Genomic DNA, 4,879 nt, shown 5'->3' with positions numbered 1-4,879 from the left:
AGGCTGACGTGTTAGTGACTGTAAGGAGGCAAAGGGGTTGTGGGAAGCCCAGGAACAAACCTGTAGAACGCTTCCTGTTTCTGCCATGGATGCTTATTCTCCTAGAGATGCCGGGGAGAGTTCTGGTTGTACCATGTGCACCCGAGGAAAGGGGTCCTGCGATACGTAGGGACCAGTGGTGGCTGCACAGTGGCTGGGCAGAGTGGGGGAAGCCAAGTGGGCTCAGATGGCATGGCGCTCTGGCGAGCCCCCTCACTTGGAGACGTGTGCGACACGAGGGGGCCTCTCTGGCAGCTTCTGAGACCAGGGAGACAGAGGGCCGGGTCCACGCAGGATTAGGGCAGAAGCCACAAGACCCACCAGGACTTCTATGGTGAGGGCGCCCCTCGAGGCCCACCAGCTCCGAAAGAAGTGGCTTCCTGGAACCCTAGAAGTGGCCCGCATGTCAGCCAGGCCTTCCCACGCTTGGTTATGGACAACTCACCATCCATAGAGGTGGTGTCCACGGGGATGAGAAGGATGGCACCCAGAGCTGAGCCGTGGAGTCGAGCGAGGGACAGTTCAAGCCTGGGACTCCTGGTGAGGGTGCCCCCGGAAGTTCCCTTCCCAGTCAGCAGGGGCCCAGCGAGGCCCTCATGGACACGGAGGCCTCCTGAGCACCGCCAAATGCCGGAGCATTAGGATTCAATGCGATTTGACTCCTAAGAGACTCGGTTTTATTATGCTACAACCCAGCTTGCAAAGGATACAGCAGACTTCTGGCTGCAGCAAACGCTGTGGGATGGTCAGTTTAGCAAGCACCCCAACACCTGGTCGGGTCATCGCACCCCGTTAGTGTACTCACTGATACTGCCCCACCCCCACTTTAAATAAATGACCCTGGAGAAACCGGGAGACGCAGACCTCTGCCAGGCCATGGCGCCACTCAGTCTTGGAGCAGCCCAGCTCCTGCTCTGTCAGGGGACATGAGGGTCATCTCCAGGTGGCATCCTGACTCCTACCCCAATCCCCTGCAGGGTCTTGAGCAGTGGGGGGTGGAGGCTCCCCCACACCTCTCTTCCCGCCTTCCTCGCTCATCCCCTTTCCTGGCTGCAACCCACTCCTGCGCATGCGTCTCCCAAAGGGACCTGGCCCTTCCCTCCCCACACCCCAAGCCACTGGCTCCTCCCAGCGCCACCTGGATGCCAGGTAGACATCTCTCCATGGGGCTCTGCCCTCCTTCCACGCTCTCTGGACACCTGTGATGTCAACTGTGATGACACCAGGCCGCCTTGGTGAATCTTGTCTCACTTGTGTTTGGCTCACAAGCGTCTATTTAAGGTAACTGTGCCACAGTTACTGTTTATTTTTCTATCTTTCCCAAGGGCTCTGGGGTTGCCTCCACTGGGACGCCACTGTCTGGGTCATCTCTGGACCATGCACATCTCAGCCCAGGTCCTGAGATGCAGCAGGCGTGGGGAGTATTTGCTGAGTGAAAAACTGTGCACACTGGGGAAAGCTGGAGAGGAGCAGCGTCCCAGCACCTGGGAGACCCAGCCCACTCTGTGTCTCAAGGGAGCAGGCCAGAACCTTGAGGAGCCATGGTCCCGGCTTCCCTTGCTGCCCCAGGGTCTGCTCGGGGACTCCTTCTGGGGTTTGTGGCCATCGGGGCAAGGCCTCAGCCAGGGTTGGGTGGGTTCCTGAGCGAGTTTCAAGGCCAAGTAAGGTGAGTGCAGGGAGAGAAGCTCGAGCCTCTAGGGAGGTGTCCCAGAGATCCTCTGGGAGTGCAGGCGCCCAGGACAGAAGCCTGGGCTCAGGGGAGACAGATCTGGGTTCCGCCTCTGGCTGTGCAGCTGTCAGCCTGGCCTGGGCTGATGACTCCTTTCCCAAAGGGCCTTTTGGCTACCGGTAAAGCAGGGTAATAAGGCCGCTCTGGGGGCCACCTACAGATGGCGGATGTGACATCATCAGCAGGGTGTGCACATGTGGTCTGGGCTTGGTGCGCACATGTGGCCTGGGCTGCAGCGGAGAGGCTCATGGTGTCTGGGGTAATTTAGGCCCCTGGACCTCAGACAGCAGTGACAAGGAGGAGCCTGAGCTGTTCCCATCTCTCTCTCTCCCTCCCCTGGGGATGATGAACCCCTTATTCAGCCCCCTCCCAGGACCAGGGAGCCCCCTCTTGCCATGTTCTGTCCCCAGGTGGCCACGTGGTATGTTTTCACCCTCTGATTTTCCATTTTCCAGGCCAAGAAGAATGCACCAACCTCCCAAAACACTTGGTGGAGACAGCAGCCACGCAAGGTGGCATCTGCCGGCTCTGTCCCTAGTCGGGGACAGGAAGTGGGCCGGGGACTGTTACGGATCTGGAAGTCGGCAGTGCATTCACACCTCCTCTAGTCCCCTGCACACCGAATCAGACCAGAAGGATTGCTTCCTGTCTCCTGGCATCACTGCATAACCCAGGCCCAGGCGGCTCTTCTAGGGACTCCGGCTGACGTCACCACAGGCATCAGGCACCGCTGTCCCCCAGGAGGGCATCCTGCGGAGGTATCGCTGCATGAGCTTCTGGCAATGGTACCAGGCCCCACGGAGGCCTTGTCCTCCAGAGAGGGTGGGACGTGACCCTGCAGGTCACCACTTATGTGTAGGAGCATGACCAGCAGGTTAACAGAATGGGACGCGAAGTCTTTCTAGGAGACAGAGGGCCTGTGTTACTCACAGCAACCAGCAGTCTCCTGACCCAGCCTTCCCAGTCCAGGGACTATGTAACACAGTGTCTGTTCTGTGTAAATCACTGTAGATGCAGCTTAGGGGCATGGAGAGGGGGCGGGGAGGACTTTTGCAGATCCTTGACCTTGTGGGTGTAGGTGGTCAAATGCCAGTTCTTTTGGAGTAGGATCTCTTTTATTTATTTTTAATTTTTTAAAGTATTGTTATTATTTTGAAGGTAGTGAAATAGAACAAGACAGAGCATAGCCAATTGAGACAGTGCAGTGAAACTGGTACAGTGTCACAACGGGAGCTCTTTTAAAAGTCAGCTGCGTCTTCAGCATGGAGAACTCAGCCGTGGCGCTGGGCTCTGGCCAGTTTTCCTGCTCTAACTCAAAGATGAAGTTTGTTTTCTATTCTGGTCAGACTCAGCAGTCCTGGGCCCAGCGGCTTTGACCCGTCTGCCGCCTTCCCGGGAAAAGTAGGGCAGCCGGGCAGGATCATGGTGGCTTGATGACCCCAGTCACCGGCTGAGCCCGAGTCACACTTTCCTTGGAGAAAGCAGACGCAGCCCAGGGGCTCGCTTTCCCTGTCCTGCAGGCTTAGTCTAGGCCTCTCCAAACTTCTCAGAGCGCTCTCTCCATGAAAATAAAAGTGCATGGCTGAGGACGTCCGAAATGTTCACGCCCCAGGAGGGCAACTGGCTAAAGGTGGGACAGTGTCTGAGTCTGTCTGGGGACTGTCACAAAGCACTGTGGACCAGGCTGCTTACAGACAGCAGAAATTCGTCTCTCCCGCTCGGGGTCCTGTGTAATCCATCGCAGGGTGGAAAGAGTGAGGTGCCTCCCAGGGGCACTAACAGGGCACTGTCCAGGCCCGCCCCCAACTGGCCACCTCCCAGCTTCTCCTCCCATCCCACTGAGTCCACTGCTGAGTGGAAGGTTAGCCAGGGCCTCCGGGCTCAGCTCCACCCGCGCAGATCGGGTTGTGACACGGACCTCGGCGCCTTGAGGGCAGCGATCCCCACCGCGGGCACCTGACCCAACCTCATGTCTGATGAGTGTGAGTCCTCCTCTCCCACAGGGCTGGAGCCATAAACCAGCTGGGAGTGGGGGTTTGGGGGTGGAGGCTGAGCCAGGCTGAGTCTCCAGACCTAGGGGACCCCATGGCGCTGACTCTGGGGCAGCCCCATCTGATGGGGAGAGTGGCGTCCCCCCAAGGGCCCATCCCAGGGGACTGAGCTTTGTGCTGGCCCGGACAGCTCTGCCCGTGCGTGGTGGCTGGAACCGTCCCTCCGTGGATCTGACACCTGCCCTGTGGCCTGCATGCAGGGGCCTCTGCCAAGCAGGTCCCAGGCCTCAGAGGCAGGCGTGGGAGGTGGAACTGGTGGGCGTTTCCAGGAGGCAGCGCTACTCGGGGCTTGCTGGCAAGCTCTGTAGATTGGTTCATATTCAGCGGTATTTTCCTTGGCCCATGACCAAAATGCAGAGGTGGAAGAAAACCAATTTGTTAACAGTTCTCAGGAACAAGAGGCCAGCTGGGGCAAACTCCCAGGGCAGAGACCCGTCTCAGGGCCGAGCTGCTGCCTCTCTTCCTGCCAGGGGGAGCTCACCCTCCTGCCCTGTGAGTCCCGTGAGGAAGAGCCACCCCCACCCGGAAGCCTCCTGCTGTCCTTCCTTTACTGCCAGCGCCCCAGGCCCGGGTGACCAGGCCACGCTGTGATCTGCTTCAGTGTCCCCTTTGATAAAGTGGTGTCCCAGCGGAGCTGGGCAGAGAGCAGGCTCCTTTTTACTGGTTGTTTTTCTAGGGTTTTATTTCTTAAAGATTTAAAAAATATAGTAGCAGTTTAGGGTTCCCAGCAAACCTGAGTGGAAAATGGAAATCTCCCACATCCTCTTGGACCCCAACACCCAGATCCTTACTATCACCCGCGTCCACCAGAGGCTCTGTCCCCCAAGCTTACCCTTGAGTCCTGCAGCCTCTGGCTTGGGGCTCCGGGAATTGCCCTGATGTCTCCGCTTCCTCTTTCCCCCTACCCTGCCCCTGGCTAACGCCTGAACTCATTCATTCCCCCCCCCCCCCGCCCCCCGTTTTTCTGAGACAGGGTCTCATGCAGTTCAGACTGGCCTTGAGCTTACTTTGTAGCCCAGGCTGGTCTCGAACTGCAACAATCCTCCTGCCTCAGGCTCCC

Source organism: Cavia porcellus, unplaced genomic scaffold, assembly GCF_034190915.1.
Source record: "Cavia porcellus strain 051 isolate PalLab524CR breed Dunkin Hartley unplaced genomic scaffold, mCavPor4.1 scaffold_24, whole genome shotgun sequence".
NCBI classification, from domain to species: Eukaryota; Metazoa; Chordata; class Mammalia; order Rodentia; family Caviidae; genus Cavia; species Cavia porcellus.
Note: the sequence above shows the minus strand (reverse complement) of the source record.